The following is a 12,752-nucleotide window of genomic DNA, read 5'->3' as shown; positions in this document are numbered from 1 at the left end:
TAATTTCATGGAGGTTAGGTCCATAAAAGGTCCATAAAAGCCAGGGGATAAAATGGTGTCCTTGGCCTCTGTTTGTCAGAGGCTGGAGAGGGATGGCAGGAGACAAATCGCTTGATCATTGTCTTCGGTCCACCCTTTCTGGGGCACCTGGTGCTGGCCACTGTCGGTAGACAGGATACTGGGCTAGATGGACCTTTGGTCTGACCCAGTACGGCCGTTCTTATGGGAGAAACAGTAACAGGAAACTTGGAAATAGCAGAGCTGCTTAATGACTTCTTTGTTTCAGTCTTCACCGTGAAACGAGGAGTAACGGTAGTTCAGACTAGGAAGCCTAGTCCGAACTACCTAGTCCGTGCCGCGTGTAGCTGCGCTGCACGGAGTCCACACTAGCGGACATTTAAAAATGGCGGCGCCTGGCTTTATGCAAATGAAGCCCGGGAAATTCAAATCCCGGGCTTCATTTGCAACTCCGGTTGCCTACATTACCACCCTAGTTCGAACTAGGGTGGTAGTGTAGACATACCCTAAGATAGTCCCGCCACTTAGTGTTGGGGCGGGACACGAAGGCGAGGAAATGTATCGTATGGAGCACGAGCATGTACAGATGTTTCCTAGGCACGGTTCGAAAGCAGACCAGCTGCAGATCCAGAAGAACTACAGGGCTATCCTCTGGAGTCTGGCCACGACCTCTGGGGCTGGGTTCAGGGTGTTGAGCCGGTGCCAGAACATGGGCAGGGCCAGTTCGTTCAGCAACAGTGCCCTCCCATGCAGGGAGAGACACCGGAGCAGTCCTGTCCATCTCCGCAGATGCTCACCCACCCTGGCCTCCAAACAGTGCCAGTTCTCTGGCAGAGAGGGATGCGTAGCGGATAGGAAGACGCCCAGATAGAGCAGCAGACCCACGCTCCACCTCATGGCCTGAATCGTGGGTGGGAGGGAGCCTGCATGCCACCCATCCCCGACCAGCAGGCCAGAGCTCTTGCCTCCACCCGCTCCAGGTCACCCGGGTCCTGTACCACCAGGAGCACATCATCGGCGTACGCTGAAAGGACCAGCCGCAGCCCCAGCTCTCAGAGCACCAACCCTGTCAACCTCTGGTAGAGGGGACAGAGGAAGGGCTTGATCGCCAGGGCGTACAGCTGGCCCGACAGCGGACACCCCTGACGTACTCCTTGCCTGAAGCTGACTGACTCGGTCAGGGTCCAGCTCAAACACTCTGTGAGGGCATACAGCACCCGGAGAAAACCCACAAAACGGGGTCCGAAGCCGAAGTCCTGCAGAGTGCCCAGGAAATACCCGTGGTCCACCCTGTTGAATGCCTTCTCTTGGTCCAGGGACAGGAGGGCAAATGACAGACTGTCCCTACACCCGAGCTCTAGGAGATCCCGGACCAAGTACAAATTATCAAAGATGCTACGGCCCGGTACGGTGTAGATCTGGTCAGGGTGGATCAGGTCTGCCAGCACGGACCGCAGCCACAGCAAAATGGCTTTCACTATGACCTTGTAGTCCGTGCTGAAAAGCAAGACGAGACGTCACTGCCAAAGGTCGCGGAGGTCCCCCTTCTTCGGCAGAAAGGTGAGCATGGGTCACCTGCACGACAGAGGGAGGACCCCGCTCTCCAAGGACTCGTCCCAGATGGGGGGCATGAGATGGAGGGCTCCCGAGAACTCGGCCAGAGTGAGAGGCAGCTCTAGCCGGTCTCGGTTGTCCGTGGTGACCATCGGGAGCTCGGTCTAGGGCACCCTGCAGGAGTCAGCTTTGGTCGGATCCGGGGAGAACAAACTGGCGTAGAAGGCCCTGGCCCTTCCACACATCTCCTCCGGATCCGTGAGGGGGGTGCCGTCTTCTGCCAAAAGGCAGGTGACGTACCTTTTAGCCCCCCTCTTTTTCTCCAGGGTGTAGAAGTAGTAGGAGCCGCGATCCTTCTCCCAAAGGAGATGAATGAGGGTGTAACAGGGCAGTTGCCCTGTACTGGCCCCTTAAGAGCCAAACCCCAGCCTAGAGCAGGCCTAGAGAGTGATCGAGCGATCCAGAAGTGAGTGGAGGAGCCCAGTCGTGTTGGTCCCTAAGCCAGATGGAAGCATTAGGTTTTGCATCGACTTTCGAAAGGTGAACGCGATATCGAAGTTTGACGCCTATCCGATACCCCGGACGGATGAACTGCTGGAGCGCCTGGGAAAAGCCAAGTTCATAACAACCCTCGACTTGACCAAGGGCTATTGGCAGATCCCGCTGGATCGGGAGTCCCAGGAGAAGACAGCGTTCACCACCCCGTCCGGGCTCTTCCACTTCGTGCGCATGCCATTCGGCCTCCATGGGGCACCCGCCACCTTTCAGCGGATGATGGATCGCCTGCTCGCCCCTCATCTGGAATATGCCGCAGCTTACCTGGATGACGTGGTCATCTATGGTCGCGACTGGGAGGACCACATAAACCAAGTGGCGGCCGTGTTACGGACGCTCCGCGACGCGGGTCTCACGGCCAACCCCAAAAAGTGTAAAATCGGCGCGCAAGAGACCACCTATCTGGGGTATCGTTTGGGGCGTGGGCTAGTCCGGCCCCTGGTGGGGAAGGTAGAGGCCATACGAAGTTACCCCACACCGACCACGAAAAGGAAGGTCCGACAATTTCTGGGACTGGCGGGGTACTACCGCCGATTTGTTCCCCAATTTGCTAGCATAGCGGCGCCGCTCACCTCTCTGCTCACAAAGGACAAACCTCAAAGAGTGAGGTGGGACACAGAGTGTGACTCGGCCTTTCAACAACTTAAAGAAGTCCTGTGTAGCGAGCCCGTTTTGCTTAGCCCAGACTTCGATAAACCTTTTTGTCTACAGACAGACGCCTCCGCCACTGGGCTGGGCGCCGTACTCTCCCAGGAGGTCGATGGAGAAGAGCATCCGGTGGTCTTTATCAGCCGTAAGCTGTTTCCCCGAGAACGCCAGTACTCCGTAATAGAAAGAGAGGCCCTGGCGATCAAATGTGCGGTTGAAGCCCTAAGGTACTACCTGCTAGGGGGGGAGTTTACGCTATGGACAGACCATGCCCCGCTAAAGTGGCTACACACTATGCGGGACACCAATAGCCGCCTCATGAGGTGGTATTTAGCCCTTCAACCCTATGTGTTCTCCATACGCCACAGGGCAGGCAAGGCCAACGCCAATGCGGACGCATTGTCCCGCCTGGCCGAGGAGCCGGGATCCAATCCCGAGGTGGGGGACCTGGATTTGTGGGGGAGGGCAAGTAGCAGGGCGGCTATTTGAAAACATGGGATGGTGGGCGGGCAAAGCCCGCCCACCTTCTAAAAGCCCCTCCCCAGCCTTATGGGAGGGACACTGGACCCATGTCCAACTAATTGCTTGGGACAAATAATGAATAAAGGATCAAGGAGTGCGGGTTAGAGGTTCAAAATAAGGGAGCCGGATGGGGACACCGAGCAGAGAACCCCGGACAGCGCCCACTGCTCCTCAAAGCTGTCGATGGAGCCAGTGGACGCCGCCCAGAGGAACTCTGCTCGGATTCGTGACACAAGGGAGGAGCGGAAGTAGGCCCCACAGTCGCAGAGAACCCCCTCGTCTAGCATCCTCCTCCTGGTATTGTAGATGGTGCTCTTAGCTAGGGCCAGGAGGAGGTTGACGAGGAGGTCTCGCAACTTTGTGGGGCCACGGATAGGGTGTGCGTAGATGAATAGGTGGGGGGAAAAGTGCAGCCAGAACCTCAATAAGAGGTTCTGGAGGAGCCGGAATAGGGGCTGCAACCTGGCGCATTCGAGGTAGGCGTGCGCCAGGTTCTCCCTCACGCCGCAGAAGGGGCAGGTGTCTGGGATAGGGGTGAACCGCGCCAAGTACACGCCCGTGCTCACGGCTCCGTGAAGGAGCCGCCAACTGATGTCCCCGATGGGCCGCGGAATTAGATCGGAATAGACGCTGGCCCATCGGGGTTCCCCACCCTCTACGGGTCTTAGATAGTCCCGCCATTTGGTATCAGGGCGGGACACGAGGGTGGGGAAATGCAGGGTGTGGAGCACGAGCGTGTACAGATGTTGCCTTGGCGCGGCTTGGAAACAGACCGGCTGCAGATTTTGCAGCCGGCTGGGGGTCCAGGGGTGGGGAGGCCGGGGGGGCCCGTGGAACAGGGGCCCAATAATAAGGGACGGAGGCTTTGCAGGAGGGGAGGGGCGGGGTGTACCCTCTCGCAAGGACCGCTGCAGGAAGTCGAGAGCGGGCCGCGACAAAGCCGCCTTCACCTCCTGGAGTAGGCGCAGAGGGGTTCGGGGGGTGGAGAGCCCCATGCGCCGAGCGAGCGCTCGGGGATCCACCCAGTCCCCCCTGTCGTAGTCCAGGAGGTCTCCGACCATGGTCGTTTCCGCCAGGATCAGCCTCCGGCGCACCGAGGGAGACTCCGCCACCTGCACGCACAAGGCTGGATTGTGGAGCAGGGGCTCCGCGAGGAGGTCTGCCCCCTCGGAGGCCACAACGGACCTGGTCGCCGAGAACAGCTTCCAGGTCTGGAGGAGGTCCTGGTAGAATTCCGGCAGCTCTGAGAGGTCTCGCGGAAGACCCCTCGGGTGGATGAAAAAGAGCTGCCGGTCGTATCGGAGCCCTCGGAGGCGGCGGAGGAAAGCGCGCGCCAAGGTGCCCCATGCCGGACTACCTGCACTGAAGAGGAGTCTCTGCAGGGCCTGGAGGCGGAAGGTCCGGACCTGGCTGCGTATGCAGACCAGGCCCTGACCCCCCTCCTCCAGGGGGAGGGACAGGACCCCTGCAGAGACCCAGTGCAGTCCTGGCCAAAAGAACCCCAAAGCCGCCCTCTGGAGCTTGGCCAGGACCTCCGGGGCCGGGCGCAGGGTGTTGAGCCGGTGCCAGAGCATGGACAGGACCAGCTGATTGAGTACCAGCGCTCTCCCGCGAAGGGAGAGACACCGGAGCAGTCCCGTCCATCTCCGCAGCCGCTCACCCACCCTGGCCTTCAAACCTTGCCAGTTTTCCGGCGGAGAGGGATGCGTGGCGGATAAATAAACGCCCAGATAGAGCAGCGGACCCGCGCTCCACCTGATGGCCTGAAGCGCGGGTGGGAGGGAGCCGGCCCGCCACCCGTCCCCGACCACCAGGCCAGAGCTCTTGACCCAGTTGACCCGGGCGGAGGAGGCTGCCGAGTAGACGGCTTGGCAAGCCTCCACCCGCGCCAGGTCGCCCGGGTCCTGGACCACGAGGAGCACGTCATCGGCGTACGCCGACAGGACCAGCCGCAGCTCCGGCTCCCGAAGCACCAACCCCGTCAACCTCCTACGGAGGAGACAGAGGAAGGGCTCGATCGCCAGAGCGTACAGCTGGCCCGACAGCGGACACCCCTGACGTACCCCCCGCCCGAAGCTGACCGGCTCGGTCAGGGTCCAGTTGAGCCTGACCAAACACTCCGCGAGGGCGTACAGCACCCGGAGAAAACCCACAAACCGGGGCCCGAAGCCGAAGGCCTGCAGGGTGCCCAGGAGATACCCGTGGTCCATCCTGTCGAACGCCTTCTCCTGGTCCAGGGACAGGAGGGCGAACGACAAGCCGTCCCTACACCCGAGCTCTAAGAGATCCCGGACCAAATACAAGTTATCAAATATACTACGGCCCGGGACGGTGTAGGTCTGGTCGGGATGGATCACGTCCGCCAGCACGGACCGCAGTCGCAGCGAGATGGTTTTCGCTACGATCTTGTAGTCCGTGCTGAGGAGCGAGACGGGACGCCAATTCCGTAGGTCGCGGAGGTCCCCCTTCTTCGGCAGTAAGGCGAGCACCGCTCGCCTGCACGACAGAGGGAGGACCCCGCTCTCCAGGGACTCGGCCCAGACGGTGACGAGGTCCGGGCCGAGGACGTCCCAGAACACGCGGTAGAACTCCACGGTCAGCCCGTCCATGCCCGGGGTTTTGTTGTTGGGCATGAGACGGAGGGCTTCCAAGAACTCGGCCAGAGTGAGAGGCAGCTCCAGCCGGTCTCGGTCGCCCGCGCTGACCGTCGGGAGCTCGGTCCAGAGCGCCCTGCAGGCGTCGGCTTCGGTCCGATCCGGGGAGAACAAACTGGCGTAGAAGGCCCTGGCCCTTCCACGCATCTCCGCCGGATCCGTGAGGGGGGTGCCGTCCTCCGCCAAGAGGCAGGTGACGTGCTTTTTTGCCCCCCTCCTTTTCTCCAGGGCATAGAAGAAGCGGGAGCCGCGATCCATCTCCCGAAGGAGGTGGATGCGGGATCGGACAAAAGCGCCCCGGGCCCTGTGATCTTCCAGGGCTCGGAGCTCCTCCCGCTTCTTCCGGCACGCCTCGCGGAGGAGTGGATCCTCGGGGGCGGACGCCAGGCGCCTCTCAAGCTTCAAGACCTCCCGCTCCAGCTGCTCTATCGCCGCATCCCTCCGCCGGCTGGCGCCCCGGGAGTAGTCACGGCAGAAGAGCCGGGCGCGCACCTTCCCCACATCCCACCATCGCCGCGCCGAGGGAAAGGCGGGCCGCTGCCCCCGCCAGGCCTGCCAGAACTCCCGGAAGGACGCCACGAAGCCCACGTCCTCCAGCAAGCTATTGTTAAAATGCCAATAGGCCGGCCCCAGCCTCTCCGAAGTCAGAGAGGCCTTCACGGACGCCAAATGGTGGTCCGTGAACGGGGCCGGCCGGATGCTGGAGGAGTGGGCTCGTGCCAGATGGAATCGTGATAGGTAAATGCGATCCAACCGGGAGTGGCTCGACCGTGTTTTCCCCGCCCGGACGTAAGTGAAGGTGGTACTGTCGTCCGGGTGGTGGTCTCGCCAGACGTCCACCAGGGAGTGATGTTCCACGATCTCCCTGAGGACGTCCGCCGCGGCCTGGCAGTTCGCGAGTCCTACACGGTCCCGGTCATCGAGGGTGGTGTTGAAGTCCCCGCCCAGGACCAGGCCCTCGCGAGGATCCAGAGTGCCGAGGAAGGTGGCCGCCTGCCGATAAAAGGTGACCTGGTCCGGGCCCGCGTTCGGGGCATAGACGTTGACCAGGTTCAACGTCCGCCCCTCCACGCGGGCCCGGACGTGCAGCAGGCGGCCCGGGACAACCTCGGCGGTCCCCAGCACCTCGGGCCGTAGGGCAGGGGAGAACAGGGTGGCCACCCCGGCCGAGCGGGCGCCGAGGTGGCTAAAATACACCCCGTCCCCCCACTCCAGCCGCCAGCCAGCCTCGACGGCTGGAGTCGTGTGGGTCTCCTGCAGGAAAACCACCGAGTACCCCCCCTCCCGAAGGAAGGAGAGCACCCGGTTCCTGCGGAGACCCGCCCTACAGCCCCGGGCATTCAATGTTGCAAAGATGGTAGGATTCATAATGAGGGCTGGGGTAGATCCTCGCGGACAGGCGAGTCGGCGGCCTCACGCAGGCCCCGCAGCAGACCGCTCCCCGACCCGAAGGTCAGGAGAGCGTCCCGAAACCTGCGGGTCTGACGGTGGGCCGCGTCGTCCTGCCTACTGGTCCCTCTCCCCTCCTGCAACAAGGCTCTAGTGGCCTGGAGGATGGAGTGGAAGTCCCCCCAGCGCTGGAGGGCGAGCTGCACCTTTCCTTTCGCCCCGCGGTTATCCGCGAGGAATTGGCGCAGCTCGCCCTTCAGCACCGAGGGGGAACCAGGATTCTCCTCCGTCCGGGCCCCCGGATGAAGCTCACGGGCCACGGAGACGGACAAACAGGGATCCGATCCCCGACGCGGCGCCGTTACTGCTGGCGCCGCGCTGCCCGCCCCCGACCCCGGCAGGGAAGGAGGCGGCGGAGGGAACAAGGCAGCCCCCAACGGGTTGGGGACCGGGGATACAAAAACGACCCCCGAAGGGCCGCCCGCAGCTAGCGGGAACGAGACGGCCCTCGCGGGGGTGGCACTGGCGGACGTTTGGGGGGGCAGTAGGGACGGATCGGGCAACATAACGGGGACCAGGATGGGAAAAGAAGGGGGGGATGGCAGGGGAGGGATTACCTCCACGGCAGAGCCGGGGGGAAGGGTAGGTTCAGGGCCGGACAGTGGGTCGGGGACAGGGAATGGGGCAGAGGTGGGGGTAGGGAAGGGATCGGGAACAGGGGAGGACTCGGGGCTGGAGATGGGTTCATAAAGGGCGGGAGCGGGAGTAGGGGGAGGATCGGGACATGGGAGGGAATCGGGATCCTGGACGGGGTCTGGGAAAGGGTCCCCTGTGACAATCCCACCGGGCTGCGGCGCCTCCCGAATGGGAAGTTGGGGGTCGGGAACAGGAAGGGGGCCCGCGCCGACGCCGGGCTCAAGTGGAGAGGCAGGTGTTAATGCCTCGGCGTCGGCCTGGATGGCATTTTCTGCTGGGCCCCCAACGGGAAAGGGGGATGACTGCCCCGCCTCGGTAGCTGGAGAGGGGGCACCCCCAACCCCGGGACCCGGCCGCTCGGCGCCAGCCGTCGCCCCAGAGGGCTCGGCGGCATCCGTTCCGGCGCTCGAGTCGGCCGGGCCAGTGGGTAGTATCAGGGGCGCCCCGAGCGTGAGGACGGGGTCAGCCACCTGGGACACGGGATCGGGGAGAGGAGGGGGCGGCGCCATAGAGTCGCCGCCCAGACCGAGGCCCGCTGGCGGAGGGTCGTCCTCCCCCTGGGTGAGCGGGGTCAGACCCAGGGCCTCGATCTCCTCGAAGATGGAGCTAAGCTCCATCCCCTCGGCCCCGGAGCCTTCCCCTCCGGCCGCCGAGGCAACAATTACCTCAGCGGGGACGGAGGGGGGCTCAGTTGGAACCGGGGTCGGAGGGGCTCCACCCGAGGCCTCCTCGTGGAGAAGCTCCGCAGGGGGGGCGTCGTCGTCCCCCCTCGCCGCCGCGGCTTCCTCGGCCGGCGCCTCCCGCTGATGCTCGTCGGGGGCACTCTGGGCAGCGCCGGCCCCCCTCGGGATCTTTCGGAGGGGGGCCTTCCCGCCCTCCTCATCGGAGGGGGGAGATTGGGCCCGCAACCGGCGGGCTTTGCGCTTGCCCCCAACGAGCGTCCAGCCCTCCGAGGTGGAAGTGGAGGGCCGGTCAGCGAGGGCAAGGCCGGGGGGCACTTTTGGGGTTCGGGGACGGCGTTGTGGCAAGGGTGGGAAGGAAGGGGATACCTCCACCCGGGGAGGGCCCTCTCCCTCGCCCTGCGGCAACCGCGCCACCCTCTCCTCCTCGGGCCCCGCAGTGACTGACCTAATAGAGGTGGGGCCCGCCTGCCCGCTCGGGCACGCCAGGGGGGACGCCTCTGGCTCCCGAGCAGGGCCGTCGGTTGGAGGAGGGGCGGCCGCGGATCCCGGACTACCAGGGGGGCCGGCGGTGGTGGGGCCGGCGCCCTTACGGGCCCCGGGGGGCCCGGACGCCTCCTCCGACCGGGCCAAGGGACAGTCCCTCCGGACGTGCCCCATCGCCCGGCAGAGGAAGCACCGGGTCTCCCCCGAGGAGTAATGAATCCGATAATGGGCCCCCTGGTAGGGCACCATGAAGGACCCCTCGAGCGCCTCCCCGCCACGCGCCGCCGGCGGCAGCTGCAGCTGTACCTGCCGGCGGAAGGATAGGACGTGGCGGAGGGCGGGGTCCTTACAGCCCAGCGGGAGAGGGCTGATGGTCGAAATGGGCTTCCCCAGGGTGGAGAGGGAAGGTAACAGGGCGGCATTAGGGAGGAAGGGCGGGACGGAGGTGAGCACCACCCGTACGCCCAGGTCCTCCAGAGGTTCGAGGGGCACGTGCACGCCCCCCACCGCCAGGCCCCTCTCCACCGCCTCCTGGGCGGCGGCCTCCGAGGCAAGGAAGAAGACCGCCTTGCCGTACATCTTGGAGGCCGCCACCACGGCCGAGGCCCCCACCACCCTCGCCATCGCCCGCACGTAGGTTTCCATGTGGGGCGAGGCGGCGACCAGGAGGCAGCGAACGCCGTGCCTCCTGGTCATGGTGGGAAAGGGGCCGCGGCCGCCAGGGATGGAGCTGGAGGCGGCAGTCGGGGCCGATGACGGGGCAGGTGAGGGGGTAGCAGCGGCCACCTGGGCGTACGCTCTGGGGGCCTTAGTTGTGTCACCCCCAGAGCTGGTGGAGGGGACAGCAGGGGAAGGAGGGGCTGCGGAGGGCGGGGCGGCTTTGGCCGTGATGGATTTGGCCTTCGGGGCCGGGCTTTTGCCCTTTTTCTTCCCCCCGCCCTTTTTTCCGGCCGAGGTGATGGTTGCTCCCGTGTCTGAGGGAGCGGCGGCCGTGGCGGCGGCGGAGCTCGGGCCTAGGGTCGGGAGGTCAGCCGCAGCGGTTGTCGGGCCTGGTGGTAGCGAGGGGGCCGTGGTAGGGACTGCCTCCATCATGGAAGGGGGGGGTAGGAAGGAGGCACGGATAACAGGAAGGGGAGCAAGGGTTCACCGCTCCTCCCCACCAGACAGCAGGCGAGGGAGGAGGGTGTCTGAAATGGAGGGGGTGGGAGAGAGGGAGGGTGCTGGTTTTGGGGAGGGCAACTGAAGATATGGGGGGGGGGGGTGAGTTAGCAGCCTCACCTCCCTGCTGAGACTGTAGCAGAGGAGGAGGGCGCTAATACAGGGTCGGGGGCACGCAAGGGAAGGGGAGGGTGGGGGGCGTATAATTGGGAGGGAAGGGGAGAAGGGGAAAAAGGGGGGCAACTACTCCCTCCCGCCGACTGGTTGCTGGGAGGGAGAGAACCAAAAGGGGCGGATAGAGCAGGGGAACCGAGGGGCCAGCAACCACTCCTCCCCGCAAGGCTGGAGCGGAGGAGGAGGGTGCCGGCAGGGCAGACAGGGGGCAAGGTAACGGGTACAGGGCGGGGGCCGGCTCCTCCGGCTGCACTGGGATACAAGGGGGGGGGGGGTTATGGGGCCGTTGGGGAGGTGCAGTGAACAAGGGGGCTAACTAAAAAGGGGGGGGGACAAGCGCTCAGGGCAGGGAGGGGGCGAGGCAAATCGGGTGGTGCTCAAGGGCTGGGGGGGTGGGGAGGGATAAAATGGAGGCAAACAACAGCTGGGTGGGGCGGGGCACACACTCTTGGGCTGGCTGGGGCAGGGGCGTGGCAGATGACTTTGAGAGCAGGTGTGGTGGGTAAGTGGATTTGGGAAGGGAGGGAAGGAACCAAACTAAGCTAACAGGGAGGGGCAGGCAGTGGGGGAAAAAACCAAGCTGCTGGGGTAGGGTGGGTGACCGGGGGTAAGGGTGGCCCCCCAGCCAGATGTAGCTGAGGGAGGGGGGCCAAGTCCAGAAGAGGGGGGGGGAGGGAGCACACCCACGAGCACTGTGTGGGGCTCAACCTCGCCCACCGCTGCAGCAGAGTCCCAGGTGGCAGGCGGGGCAGCAGACCCCACCAGGGGGAGAAGAGACAGTCCAGATGGCAAGGGGTGGTGGAGGGGGCGTTGGGGGTGGTGGCAGCGGGTGGGGTGGGGGGGGGGGCAACTGGACTGGGGGGAGGGCTCTAAGCCTCTCCCCCAGGCCCCCTTTTAACAGTTCAACTCACCACCACCCCGGAGCAGATTGAAAAAGCTCAGTCTATAAACGAACCCCCTCCACAGTTCTTGATGGTGATGATCTTCTCTTCTCCCCCTCAGCGGGGTGCAGCAGCAGCAGTGGGCAGGCGGCAGCGGAAGGCCTCCGGGTGGTGGGTGCTGGTGGGGTGGTCCTCCTCCTCTGGAGCAGTGGTGGAGGGGAGAGGGAGGGCAGCTGGCAGGCCCCCCCTCTCCCCCCAGGCAGCAACAGCAGCAGGTGGTGGTGGTGGCGGTAGCAGTGGTGGTAGCGGTGGGGTGCAGCGACGTCCGGGGAGCAGGCCTCAGCAGACGGACGGGCGGGCAGGCAGCTGGGTAGGGAGGACTCCGGCTGGTGCAGAAGCAGGAACCAGGAACCAGCGGGGTGGGGGGAGAAGGAAGAGAGCAGCCCCTGCACCCCGCTGCCTCTCCTCCTTCTCACGAGTGGAGTGTGGGCGACTATTTGAAAACATGGGATGGTGGGCGGGCAAAGCCCGCCCACCTTCTAAAAGCCCCTCCCCAGCCTTATGGGAGGGACACTGGACCCATGTCCAACTAATTCCTTGGGACAAATAATGAATAAAGGATCAAGGAGTGCGGGTTAGAGGTTCAAAATAAGGGAGCCGGATGGGGACACCGAGCAGAGAACCCCGGACAGCGCCCACTGCTCCTCAAAGCTGTCGATGGAGCCAGTGGACGCCGCCCAGAGGAACTCCGCTCGGATTCGTGACACAAGGGAGGAGCGGAAGTAGGCCCCACAGTCGCAGAGAACCCCCTCGTCTAGCATCCTCCTCCTGGTATTGTAGATGGTGCTCTTAGCTAGGGCCAGGAGGAGGTTGACGAGGAGGTCTCGCGACTTTGTGGGGCCACGGATAGGGTGTGCGTAGATGAATAGGTGGGGGGAAAAGTGCAGCCAGAACCTCAATAAGAGGTTCTGGAGGAGCCGGAATAGGGGCTGCAACCTGGCGCATTCGAGGTAGGCGTGCGCCAGGTTCTCCCTCACGCCGCAGAAGGGGCAGGTGTCTGGAATGAGGGTAAACCGCGCCAAGTACACGCCCGTGCTCACGGCTCCGTGAAGGAGCCGCCAACTGATGTCCCCGATGGGCCGCGGAATTAGATCGGAATAGACGCTGGCCCATCGGGGTTCCCCACCCTCTACGGGTCTTAGATAGTCCCGCCATTTGGTATCAGGGCGGGACACGAGGGTGGGGAAATGCAGGGTGTGGAGCACGAGCGTGTACAGATGTTGCCTTGGCGCAGGAGGGGAGGGGCGGGGCGTACCCTCTCGCAAGGACCGCTGCAG

The sequence above is a fragment of the Pelodiscus sinensis genome, unplaced genomic scaffold (genome assembly GCF_049634645.1).
Source record: "Pelodiscus sinensis isolate JC-2024 unplaced genomic scaffold, ASM4963464v1 ctg36, whole genome shotgun sequence".
Lineage (NCBI taxonomy): Eukaryota > Metazoa > Chordata > Testudines > Trionychidae > Pelodiscus > Pelodiscus sinensis.
Note: the sequence above shows the minus strand (reverse complement) of the source record.